At 51.3% G+C, this 13,879-nt stretch overlaps 1 long non-coding RNA gene across 1 annotated transcript in view; it reads right to left on the reverse strand.

The window, feature by feature from the left end:
* Positions 1-267: 267 nt before the first annotated feature.
* Positions 268-13,879, reverse strand: part of LOC128930547 (uncharacterized) — a 51,086-nt gene continuing 37,474 nt past the window's right edge. Inside the window, exon 2 of the long non-coding RNA XR_008478753.2 lies at positions 268-1,913. This is a non-coding gene — a long non-coding RNA (uncharacterized LOC128930547). The remainder of the gene's footprint in view (positions 1,914-13,879) is intronic.

Here is a 13,879-nt window from a genome sequence, read left to right on the forward strand (position 1 = left end):
AAATACAAAAAATTAGCTGGGCATGGTGGCGCGTGCCTGTAGTCCCAGGGACCCAGGAGGCTGAGGCAGGAGAATTGCCTGAACCCAGGAGGCAGAGGTTGCGGTGAGCCGAGATCACGCCATTGCACTCCAGCCTGGGTAACAACAGCGAAACTCTGTCTCAAAAAAAAAAAGCAGCAACAAGTTATTGAATTAACTTCTGAAGAGTCTATGAACACAGGCATGAAAACTTATTTTTGATGTCTTCAGAGTATAGAAATACAACAATTTAGGAATAAACATTTTACCACAACAAAAGGTATAAATATGTCAAACCATTTCCTTGCACAGAGTAAGAAATTTTAAAAACACACATTTTTGAAACAAAGATTCAGTGGCAACCCAATTATGATAATTGCAGAGATAACTCTGTAATAAATTACTTCATAAGTAACTGTTGAACACAGAGTGCTGATTTTCCTTTTCATCACAGTATTTGTTTTACACAAAAGAAATTTCTTTCTATTTTTCCACCATTGAAAATTTATTCACTTTGGAACGAGCCTGTTTAAAAAACGAAACAAAGAATATTTGCTATGAATCAAATCTGAGTAACCTGAAAAGAAATCTGAAAACCTGTAATTACTATGTTTTTCCTTCTGTGATTTTAGACTATGGTAAAAACCTTTTTGCATTCTGTGAAATGATCATTACGTTTAGGTAAACATAAAATGCGTCTCGTGAGCAGCTCAAATACAGTGTTTTTACATATTACATATTATGAAAAGTAGGAACTGTGGTAAGCAACACCATGAGAGTTCTTTTTCAATCCTCACGTGAGCTGAACGAAAGCTTTCAACCTCAGAGTAACGAAGGACAGGCGTCAGGTTCATAAAATGTTAAACAGCTGTGACAAGCGAAGATTTGTGGGGTTTTTTTTGCTCACTTAAGAACGTAGCAGAGCCGGGCGCGGTGGCTCACACCTATAATCCCAGCACTTTGGGAGGCCGAGGCAGGTGGATCATGAGGTCAAGAGATCGAGACCATCCTGGTCAACATGGTGAAACCCCGTCTCTACTAAAAATACAAAAAATTAGCTGGGCACAGTGGCACGTGCCTGTAATCCCAGCTACTCAGGAGGCTGAGGCAGGAGAATTGCCTGAACCCAGGAGGCGGAGGTCGAGGTGAGCTGAGATCACGCCATTGCACTCCAGCCTGGGTGACAGGAGTGAAACTCCGTCTCAAAAAAAAAAAGAATGTAGTAGAATATTAAAGTTTAACGTTTGTTCAAAATAACAGATCACCTGGAAACTAAATTGTAGCAATTGACATCTTACAGCCGGAAACATTTAGCAAAAATCAGGTTTGCTTGTTTTTAGTTGAAAATATCACGATTAGCAGCCATGGACACACTGGATGAATCCGGAGGTCGGTGTGACCCAAGATGTGTCATAATGACTATTCTTCAAGATTAAAAGAAAATGTATGCTTGAAAATTGTGTTTCTGTCAGACTGAAACTACTGCATCCAAACGGGCACAGTGGCTCACGCCTGTAATCCCAGCATTTTGGGAAGCCGAGGTTGGTGGATCCATTTAGGTCAGGAGTTTGAGGCCAGCCTGACCAACATGGTGAAACCCCGTCTCTACTAAAAATACAAAAATTAGCCAGGTGTGGTGGTGTTCGCCTGTAATCCCAGCTACTGGAGAGGTTGAGGCAGGAGCATAGCTTGAACCCAGAAGATGGAGGTTGCGGTGAACCGAGATCATGCCACTGCACTTCAACCTGGGTGACAGTGAGACTCCATCTCAAGAAAAATACTGCAGCCTCAATGTATAAGCTTCCTGCACAGGCTAGACGGTCCTGCTGGGCTGCAGCCCTTCCCTGCCCATCTGCTCCTCCTCCTTTGCATCGCATGGAAGGTCTGAGGTCCTCCTGTAGGATGGAGCAGGAAAGATTCAGGCTGGACACGTCCCCATCATACCCCACCCCCACCCACTGAACCCTGGAACTATGAGCAGAAACCACCCTGCTCCTTTCCCAACAGAGGTTTCCTTCTGTGCTGTGGCAAAAAGAGAGAGGGGAGGAATTCTCAGGACACCGAGAGCTGGTCCCGTGCAACCTGACAGCAAAGAGGGAACCCTGGCCCACACCTGCCCTGCCCCAGTGAGTGTGTAGTTGGGGGTGAGAAGTAGGTGGTCCATGTCCTCCGTGATTCAAGGAAGCTCTGAATTTCCCCTGCAGTGAACTTAGTAGAATTCAGAGACCTATATGTGACAGCCAGAGACACCGAGGACTCTGAGAAGCTCTTTATTCATTCATTCATTCATGCCACTGACATTTACCTTGCTAGGCACTGGGGATACATTGGTGAAGAAGAAGACAGAAGAAATGTCCCTTTCTCATGGGGCTTATATTCTAGCAGGTGAGACACTGACCAGCACAGAAATCAATAAAAGAGCCATCTCTAACAAGAGTCACTCACTATACACCATTTGACACATAAAGCAAGCTGAGATGACAGTGGCTGGGCAAAGTGGGGAGAATTTCTCCAAGGAGGTGACATTTCCGAAAACCTTTGAATGTCAAGAATGACCTGGAGGGCGGGGTTGCCTGGGGAGGGTTGGCGGCGGGAGATGGAGACACTGACTAGAGCCCAGCAGGTGCTACGTGTGTGTTTACTGACTGCACTAGATAATGGTTTCTCTTTTTCTTTTTCTTTCTTTTTTGAGACGGAGTTTCGCTCTTGTTACCCAGGCTGGAGTGCAATGGCACGATCTCGGCTCACCGCAACCTCCGCCTCCTGGGTTCAAGCGATTCTCCTGCCTCAGCCTCCCGAGTAGCCGGGATTACAGGCACGCGCCACCATGCCCAGCTAATTTTTTGTGTTTTTAGTAGAAACGGGGTTTCACCGTGTTGACCAGGATGGTCTCGATCTCTTGACCTCGTGATCCACCCGCCTCGGCCTCCCAAAGCGCTGGGATTACAGGCGTGAGCCACCGCGCCCGACAATGTTTTTTTTCTTTGATCAAGATCTCTCTCCCACAAGACGCCCATGAGAACATGGGCCGTATTAATTTTTCAGGATTTGTTTTCGCACAGTTCTGGAGGCTGGAGGTTCAAGGTCAAGGTGTCAGCAGTGTTGGTCTCTCCTGAGGCCTCTCTCCTTAGCTCGTGCTCAGGGTTGTCCCTCTGTGTGTGTGTCTGTGTCCTAATCTCTTCTTACAAGGACACACACCCATTGAAAGAGGGCCCACACCTAAGGCCTCGTTTTAAAGTAATCACCTCTTTAAAAACCCTGTCTCCAGCCGGGTGTGGTGGCTCATACCTGTAATCCCAGCACTTTGGGAGGCGGAGGCAGATGGATCACAAGGTTTGGAGTTCAAGACCAGCCTGACCAACATGGTGAAACCCCATCTCTACTAAAAATACAAAAATTAGCTGAGCGTGGTGGCACGTGCCTGTAGTCCCAGCTATTCGGGAGGCTGAGGCAGAAGAATCACTTGAATCCAGGAGGCAGAGATTGCAGTGAGCCAAAATTGTGCCACTGCGCTTCAGCCTGGGCCACAGAGCGAGACTCCGTCTCAAAAACAAGGCAAAGAAACAAATGAACAAAAGCTGTCTGCCAATACAATCCCGCACTGAGGTCCTGAGCATCAGGGCTCCCACATATGGCTTTCTTTTGAGTGAACAGGACACAATTCAGCTCATAACAGGGACACAGCTGACGATCACTGCGTTCTGTGTATCTTGAACCCTTCCTGGAGATGTGGCAGATGTGGAGCGAGTGGGTGGAGAGAACAGATAATACCAATTTCAGTAGCACTCAAAGGGCACTGTGACCTCCAACTGTTTGCAGAGGCGTGAGCAGCTGTACTTCCTGCCCTTCTGCAGATCTTGGCTCGGGGACGTGATTCAGTGTGCCGGAAGAGGGGCCTGTGTCCCCGGCTGGGGTACAGTGGGTCTGAGCCCCCCAGTTCTCTCCCGCCATCCATCCACCCTGTCTTCCCCTGGGGAGCACCCACCTGGTGGGACCACTGAGGCAGGCTCAGGCTGTCACCAGGGAAACAACTACAGGTTATGGACGGTGAGGGAATTGAGGAATGTATAGAGGAAGCCCCCCAAAACCAGACTTGGAGGGTGAGGGCTCAAAAACCTCAGTTCGGCACACAGTAGGTACTTCGAAAATGTTTGTCGGGAGAAGAAATAAGTACCTTTCAAGGCATGACCTGTCCCAAGTGTCTGGACTGAAACAAGAAAGTCATTCTTGTAACGCAAAACGCTCTGTGACCAGCCTGCACAGATGCAGGGAGAATGGGGAACTCGTTTGTTCTCTGCTAACTGAAACTTATTAGTGAAAGGAAGACTTTAAACCTCAGCACTAAGTGGTCTCGGCATCGACTAATGTCCGAGTCACGTGGATGTGCTCGTTTCATTCTTAGAGTCACTCACTGTGTGTGTGTCCTGGGAAGCCAGAGAGGAACTCTCCGGAAATTGTAAGAAGGAAACCGTGGAATAGATGGGTTAGGAACACCTCAGCTGAGTTCGAGGCCATGGTCCCTGGCTCGAGCTCAGCAACCAGACAGAATATCCCAACCTCTCCTAGACCCATTTCCAGTATTTTACATGCTGATAGTACACACCACCACCCATCAATCCACATGCCCCATCCATTCACCCTTTCATTACACCTGTCCATCCACCATCATTCCATTCATCCATCACCCATCAATCCACATACCCCATCCTTTCACTGTTCCATCCCATCATCCACCTACACCTGTCCATCCACCATCATTCCATTCATCTACCCACCACCACCCATCAATCCACATACCCCATCCATCCACCCTTCTATTACACCTGTCCATCCAACATCATTCCATTCACCCATCACCCATCAATCCACATACCCCATCCTTTCACCCTTCCATTACACCTGTCCATCCACCATCATTCCAGTCATCCATCCATCACCACCCATCAATCCACATGTGCATTCCTTTCACCCTTCCATCCCATCATCCACCTTACACCTGTCCATCCACCATCATTCCATTCATCCATCCACCACCACCCATCAATCCACATACCCCATCCATCCACCCTCCCATTACACCTGTCCATCCACCATCATTCCATTCATCCATCCACCACCACCCATCAATCCACATACCCCATCCATCCACCCTCCCATTACACCTGTCCTCCATCCACCATCATGCCATTCATCCATCCACCACCACCCATCAATCCACATACCCCATCCATCCACCCTCCCATTACACCTGTTCATCCACCATCATTCCATTCATCCGTCCACCACCACCCATCAATCCACATACCCCATCCATCCACCCTCCCATTACACCTGTCCTCCATCCACCATCATTCCATTCATCCATCCACCACCACCCATCAATCCACATACCCCATCCATCCACCCTCCCATTACACCTGTCCATCCACCATCATTCCATTCATCCATCCACCACCACCCATCAATCCACATACCCCATCCATCCACCCTCCCATTACACCTGTCCATCCACCATCATTCCATTCACCCACCCACCACCACCCATTAATCCACATACCCCATCCATCCACCCTTCCATTACACCTGTTCATCCACCATCATTCCATTCATCCGTCCACCACCACCCATCAATCCACATACCCCATCCATCCACCCTCCCATTACACCTGTCCTCCATCCACCATCATTCCATTCATCCATCCACCACCACCCATCAATCCACATACCGCATCCTTTCACCCTCCCATTACACCTGTCCATCCACCATCATTCCATTCATCCATCCACCACCACCCATCAATCCACATACCCCATCCATCCAGCCTTCCATTACACCTGTCCATCCACCATCATTCCATTCACCCACCCACCACCACCCATTAATCCACATACCCCATCCATCCACCCTTCCATTACACCTGTTCATCCACCATCATTCCATTCATCCATCCACCACCACCCATCAATCCACATACCCCATCCATCCACCCTCCCATTACACCTGTCCATCCACCATCATGCCATTCATCCATCCACCACCACCCATCAATCCACATACCCCATCCATCCACCCTTCCATTACACCTGTCCTCCATCCACCATCATTCCATTCATCCATCCACCACCACCCATCAATCCACATACCCCATCCATCCACCCTCCCATTACACCTGTCCATCCACCATCATTCCATTCATCCATCCACCACCACCCATCAATCCACATACCCCATCCATCCACCCTCCCATTACACCTGTCCTCCATCCACCATCATTCCATTCTCCACCACCACCCATCAATCCACATATCCCATCCATCCACCCTCCCATTACACCTGTCCTCCATCCACCATCATTCCATTCATCCATCCACCACCACCCATCAATCCACATACTGCATCCTTTCACCCTTCCATTACACCTGTTCATCCACCATCATTCCATTCATCCATCCACCACCACCCATCAATCCACATACCCCATCCATCCACCCTCCCATTACACCTGTCCTCCATCCACCATCATTCCATTCATCCATCCACCACCACCCATCAATCCACATACCCCATCCAACCACCCTCCCATTACACCTGTCCTCCATCCACCATCATTCCATTCATCCATCCACCACCACCCATCAATCCACATACCCCATCCACCCACCCTCCCATTACACCTGTCCTCCATCCACCATCATTCCATTCATCCATCCACCACCACCCATCAATCCACATACCGCATCCTTTCACCCTTCCATCCAATCATCCACCTTAGCATTTGTCCCTGTACTCTATTATCCATCCTTCCACCCACCATCCTTCCACCCGTTAACCTATCTACTCATCCATCCATGGCGGGCTGAATTGTGCCCCTGTGATAATCACATGTTAGTTTCCAGAATCTGTGAGTGTCACCTGACAAAAGGGAATCCCTACAGTCTAGGCTACAGCAGCTCAACTCTAGCACGGAAGTGTCCAAGACAGAACACAAATGATGGATGTGTCCGTGTCCCAGCTCGACCGTACAGTACAAAAGCAAGCAGGCCATAGTTTGACAACTCCTGCTTCAGCCATCTTGACCTGAATGATCAGGCCCCCACTTCACTTCCTGACCAAACCTCTATCCACTTTTCCCCTAGCTCCCTCCACAGTAGCCACGCCGGCTTCCTCGATGGTCCACCAGCCTCACGGCTACCCAAGGATACATTCTTCTGTCTGGACTGTTTTTCTTCTTCGTTTTCCCATAACTGTTCCCTCCCTCCATTAGATTCAACTATCACCACCTCCAAGAAGGCATCCTTGACCCCCATTCTAAGATCCCCCCACCCCTGCTCTTTGAATCTGAGTCATTGTTCTTGGTTGCACTCGCCACCCCCTGGAGTCTTAACTACACACAGTTCCACGCGGCACCCCAGCTAGAGTACTCGTGTCCTAGCATGTGAATGTGTCTGTTGCTCTCTGCCACACCCACCACGCTTGGCCAGGGTGTACCACTAAGTACGTGCTCAGGAAACAGCAGCTGAAAGACAGGACGGGGCCGGGCGCGGTGGCTCAAGTCTGTAGTCCCAGCACTTTGAGGGTGGATCACGGGGTCAGGAGATCGAGACCATCCTGGTCAACATGGTGAAACCCCGTCTCTACTAAAAATACAAAAAAATAAGCTGGGCATGGTGGCACGTGCCTGTAATCCCAGCTACTCGGGAGGCTGAGGCAGGAGAATTGCCTGAACCCAGGAGGCGGAGGTTGCGGTGAGCCAAGATCGAGCCATTGCACTCCAGCCTGGGTAACAAGAGCGAAACTCCGTCTCAAAAAAAAAAAAAAGAAAAAAGACAGGATGGATGGACGCATAAGTGAGGATGTGAACAGGCTCCTAACAGTGCCCCGGCTCCTTGCCTGGCATCATTTTCCTCTCTGTGTCTCCAGCAGTGTCTGGAGGGACGGGGCTCAGTGACATGTCTGGACAAGGACATGAAATACTGAGACGACACTAGGGATTTCTGTGCACATCCATGGCGGCTCCTGCAGCCAGTTTTCTGTGTTTTGTGGACACACCGCTGCTGATGACGCAAAAGTGTCATGGACCAGCGAGGCAGACGCTTTTGACGTCCGTCACATACGCACAAGAACCACCGAGGCAGACGCTTTTGACGTCGGTCCCTCTGCCCTGTTCCCCGTGGCGCTCCCACCTGCTCCCGAAGGGTGCAGGATTTCAGCGTGTTGCCATGGAAACCCCAGCTGGAAGCGGGGAGGCAAATGGGTGCGGCTCTCTCTTCACTGTGGAGAGAGAGCCGCAGAGCACGGAATTTTCCAGACCCTGCAGTAAGATGTGATTCCACACTGAAGGCCTGGACCAGTCCTCCGGCCTCGCCACGTCTCCACTGACCTCAGGACTCCCTGCCTGCATCGCCCCTTTGGGTCTCCTTGTACTTGGGCCGTCTGGAGTTCTGGGTCCATTTCTCCTACGAGTCCCTTAGAAAGGCTCTCTGCCCCCTGACTCCCTCTTCCCTCTTCCCTCTCTCTTTCCTCTCCTTCCTTCTTCCTTTTTCTTCGGAGCTGGAGTTGATCAGGCTGGCACGATCTCAGCCCACCACAACCTCCACCTCCTGGGTTCAGGCAATTCTCCTGCCTCAGCCTCCCGAGTAGCTGGGATTACAGGCATGCGCCACCATGCCCAGCTAATTTTTTTGTATTTTTAGTAGAGTCGGGGTTTCACCATGTTGGCCAGGCTGGTCTCGAACTCCTGACCTCAGGTGAGCCACCCGCCTCAGCCTCCCAAAGTGCTGGGATCACAGGCGTGAGCCACCGTGCCCGGCCCTCCTCTCTCTTTTTCTTTTCTTTCCTCTCTCTCTCTCACTAACAGTCCTGGATCGCTCCAGTTCCCACCGCCCCAGATCCTCAGTTTTGTCTCAGCTCTTATCATCGGTTTGGGGGCGCCTGTGTGGATTTCTTTCGTGGATATATTGTGTGACACTGAGGTTTGAGGCATAAGTAGCAATAAGCACTGGACCCAACTAGTAGCTTTTCAGCTCCTGCCCCCTCCCTCCCTCCCTCTCCCCTCTAGGAGTCTCTGGTGGTTATTGGTCCATGTTTATGCCCGTGAGTACCCAATGTTGAGCTCCCACTCTAAGACAGAACGTGACGTGTTCGGTGTTTTGTTCCTGTGCTCCTTCGCTGAGGCCGTGGGCAGTCCCTTGAGTTTAACCATCATCAGCAACTTGATTGCAATGAATTTCCAGCTGAGTCCCTGGTCACAGGAGGGCTTGGTGTACCTTCTGAGTACATGCCCGTCTCTTCCCACTCTGCCAAAGTTGAGTCCACTCCATGATCTTAAAAATTATGTATTATGCGGCCGGGCGAGGTGGTTCAAGCCAGTAATCCCAGCACTTTGGGAGGCCGAGGCGGGTGGATCACAAGGTCAAGAGATCGAGAGCAACCTGGTCAACATGGTGAAACCCTGTCTCTACTAAAAATACAAAAAAAGAAAAATTAGCTGGGCATGGTGGTGCGTGCCTGTAATCCCAGCTACTCAGGAGGCTGAGGCAGAAGAATTGCCTGAACCCAGGAGGCGGAGGTTGCGGTGAGCCGAGATCGCACCATTGCCCTCCAGCCTCGGTAAGAAGAGCGAAACTCCGTCTCAAAAAAAAAAAAAAAAAAAAAAAAACCTATCACTCAACTGCCCAAGGTCTCACCTTGCATGAGTGTGTCCTGGATGTGGAGCATGGAGTCAAATAAGATTATTTTGGAGCTTGAAGATTTAGTGACTGCGTTCTCATTGTTCAACACCCGCCTATGAGTGAGAACATGCGGTGTTTCATTTTCTGTTCTTGTGTCAGTTTGCTGAGAATGATGTTCTCCAGGTTCGTCCATGTCCCTACAAAGGACACGAACTCATCGTTTTTGATGGCTGCATAATATTCCATGGTGTATATGTGCCACATTTGGGGTCTGTTGGGGGGAATAGGGGAGGGACAGCAGGGGGTGGGGAGTTGGGGAGAGATAGCAGGGGGAGAAATGTCAGATATGGGTGAAGGGGAGGAAGGCAGCAAATCACACAGCCACGTGTGTACCTATGCAACTATCTTGCATGTTCTTCACATGTACCCCAAAACCTAAACTACAATAAAAAATAAATAAATAAAAATAACAACAAAAAGAAAATTTAGTGGCTGTCCTACTGGGTTTTGGATTCGCATGGGGCCTATGGCCACTTTCTTTTGGCCACTATTTGCCTTTCGGCATATGAATATTTACCCAGGACTTGTACCCCCGTTGTACCTTAGAAGTAACTAACTTGTTTTTGATTTTTACAGGCTAATAGGTGGAAGGAGCTTGCCTTGACTCAGATGAGACCTGAGACTCTGGCCTTTTGCGTGAATGAGTTAAGACTCTGGGGACTGTTGGGGAGGCATGTTTGCCTTTTGCAATGCGAGAAGCACATGAGATCTCAGGTGCCAGGGGCAGAATGATACGGCTTGGATCTGTGTCCCCACCAAATCTCATGTCGAGTTGTCGTCCCCAGCGGCGGGAGGTGACTGGGTCATGAGAAGGCATTTCTCATGAAGGGGTTGGCGCCGTCCCCTTGCGATGTTCTCCCGGAAGTGAGTTCTCCCAAGATCTGGTCATTTAAAGTGTGTGGCCACCACCCGCTCTCTCCCATTCCTGCTCCGGCCATGAGATGCGCCTCTTCCCGCCTCACCTTCTACCATGACTGTAAGCTTCCTGAGGCCTCCCCTGAGGCTGCGCAGATACCAGCACCCATGCTTTCTGCAGTGAGCCAATTAAACTTCTTTTATTTAGACCTTACCCAGTCTCTGGTCTTTCTCTCTCTTTTTTTTTTTTTGACACAGAGTTTTGCTCTTGTCACTAAGGCTGCAGTGCAGTGACATGATCTCAGCTCACTGCAACCTCTGCCTCCCAGGTTCAAGAGATCCTCCTGCCTCAGCCTCCCGAGCAGTTGGACTACAGACACCTGTCACCATACCTGGTTAGTTTTTATATTTTTAGTAGAGACAGGATTTCACCATGTTGCCCATGCTGGTCTTGAACTCCTGACCTCAGGTGATCTGCCTGCTTCGGCCTCCCAAAGTGCTGGGATTACAGGCGTGAGCCACCGTGCCCGGCCCACATATACTTTTGAATGAAGAAACGAATGGATAATCTACCTGAGCACAGAGACTGAGTGTGTACATGTGTATTTATATTCTATGGATCCCGCTGCCCTCCCACGCAGGACCCAGCTATGATCAGGGAGACCGGGGCAGTTCAGGCTGCTGCCATGGGAACCAAAGCTGGAGGAGGAGGGAGGGGATGTAGAAGGGCCGACAGCCCCTTGCAGGCCCCAGTGTCCACCCCCCAGCAGCCGGGTTGTGCGCAGTCAGCAAATCTCAGCATGGCACACAGTAGGTCTGCAGTACAGACTGGGCACACAGTAGGTCTGCAGTACAGACCGGAAAGCCACAGTCTGCGCCTCTGGATCACCCGGGGGAGGGGCTCCCTCCGTCATCCTGGAGCCTGGCCTTCCTTGAATCCGTGTTGGGAAGGCGCTTCTATCTCACGCCTTTGAATCCTGGCAAGGCTGGGTGCACTTCGTCCTCCCTGGTGAACCCTGCAGGAGCTGAGACGGGCCCCCGCGCAGGCTCCGGGAGGGGTGCACACTGAGCCCACCCAGGCGTCCCCGCAGTCCACGCACCCCGGAGAGAGGCAAGGACACCCTGTGGAAGGCTGTGGGGGGACCCGGGCAGGGGATGGGCTGAGATCTGGGTGGGCCCAGGGGAGGCCTCTCCGCTGGGAGACAGGACAGTTCCCGGGGGTAATAGTCGAGAAGAGGCAGAGGGAGAGGCCTGGCTGCCTGCAGCCTCCCTCTGCCTGAGGACATCAGCCCCGGCCCTGATCAGCCCTGGCCCTGCCTCACCCCCTGGGAGACAGCACGGACCTGGCCTCTGACCAAGGCGAAGGTGGTTTGCTTAGAGACCACAAACCATGTCCAGAGATCAGCAGGTGCCCGTTTCCAGCCCCGGTGCTGGGTTTAAAGTTTTTTTTGTTTTTGTTTTACACAAGCCTGGAGTCTCACTCTCTCTCCCACGCTGGAGTGCAGTGGCTCAATCTCGGTTCACTGCAGCCTCCCCCTCCTGGATTCAAGGGATTCTCCTGTCTCAGCCTCCTGAGTAGCTGGGACTACAGGCGCACGCCACCATGCCCAGGTAATTTTTGTATTTTAAGTAGAGATGGGGTTTCACCATGTTGGCCAGGATGGTCTCGATCTCTTGACCTTATAATCTGCCTGCCTCAGCTTCCCAAAGTGCTGGGATGACAGGTGTGAGCCACTGCACCCAGCCCGGGTTTAATGTTTTAAACCTCCGTGATCTGTGTGGCTGCATATTCTGAGGGGTTTGTCCTATGTGGTGTCCAGCTGGGCAAGCGCTTCCTCCACTTGCTGGCCCAAGGGGGCTGCAGGCAAGGTAAGGGCCTAGCCAACTCCAAAATCCACCACAGTGTGCATCAGCATGCTCCTCGGATGCCCATGGAGACTCCCATGTAACTGCTGGGCACATCTGCTCCCTGTGCACATAAATGCACATCTTTGGACACACCAGTGTTCCACTCTGGAAGGCTGAAAGCCCAGACCTCGGAACTCTGACGTGGGGAGGGCCCGCTGGACAGGCTCCCCCAACATCCAGATATCTGTCATTTTTGGGAAATGAGAACCGTGTCACTCATAAGTTTGTATTTTTTTTTTTTTTTTTTTTTTGAGACGGAGTTTTGCTCTTGTTACCCAGGCTGGAGTGCAATGGTGCGATCTCGGCTCACCGCAACCTCTGCCTCCTGGGTTCAGGCAATTCTTCTTCCTCAGCCTCCTGAGTAGCTGGGATTACAGGCACGAGCCACCATGCCTGGCTAATTTTTTGTATTTTTAGTGGAGATGGGGTTTCACCATGTTGACCAGGATGGTCTCGATCTCTTGACCTCGTGATCCGCCCACCTCGGCCTCCCAAAGTGCTGGGATTACAGGTGTGAGCCACCGCGCCCGCCCGGCCCGCAAGGTTGTTTTACGGCAGGGTTGCTGCAGAGCCAGGAGCGCCTGCTGGTCTGAGAAGCCAGGTATTCGCTGTGTGCAGCTCTCTCGGGGCCTTCGGGGTTCTACACGGCGCGGCTCCCAGCCCACACTCCAGCTTCATCTCCAGCCACTCTGTCCTTGACTCCTCTTTCCCAGGTGTATCAGCCTCCTCTCTCTGCCAGCAGCAGATGAAAACTACGTGAGCTCTGGGCTTTTCTGGGCACTGCTCCCTCGCATCTGTTTCCCATGGGCATCCCACTGCCTACTTCCTCCCTCCTGCATTCAGGTTCCTGCTCAGGTGGGGCCTCCTCCACCTACACATCTGAGAGAGGCCACCCAGCTTGCTCCTCAGCCCCACCCTCCGGGCAGCCGTCACACCCATAAATGAACCAAATCTTCCAGGCACAGAGGACAGCCAGTGCAAAGCAGAATGGGTTTCTGCTCTGCACTCTGCTCCTTTATGGGTGTGACGGCTGCCTGGTGTCCCCACTGTATGAATGTTCTGAATGTTCATTCCTCGAACATTCCTCGTGATGACTTACCTGGCGCCCCACTGTAAGGCAAGCTGCAGCAATGTAGGGGTGTCTGTTATCACCGCCCCCACCCTTCAGCCCCTGGTGGGACCCAAAGCAAGCTCCCACGAAGACCTTGTTTTAATGAGGTTTGGAGCAAATGAACGAGGGTGCTGCTGTCTCTCCTAAGAACTTGTTGGCTCTGGGAGGGGGTCCTTTTGTGATATGGTAAAAGCCCCGTAAAACTGTGTACCCCAGCCGTGCCTTGGCTTTCTGTTGAAACTGCTCTCTGTAACC

Source organism: Callithrix jacchus, chromosome 22 (genome assembly GCF_049354715.1).
Source record: "Callithrix jacchus isolate 240 chromosome 22, calJac240_pri, whole genome shotgun sequence".
Classification (NCBI taxonomy): Eukaryota; Metazoa; Chordata; class Mammalia; order Primates; family Cebidae; genus Callithrix; species Callithrix jacchus.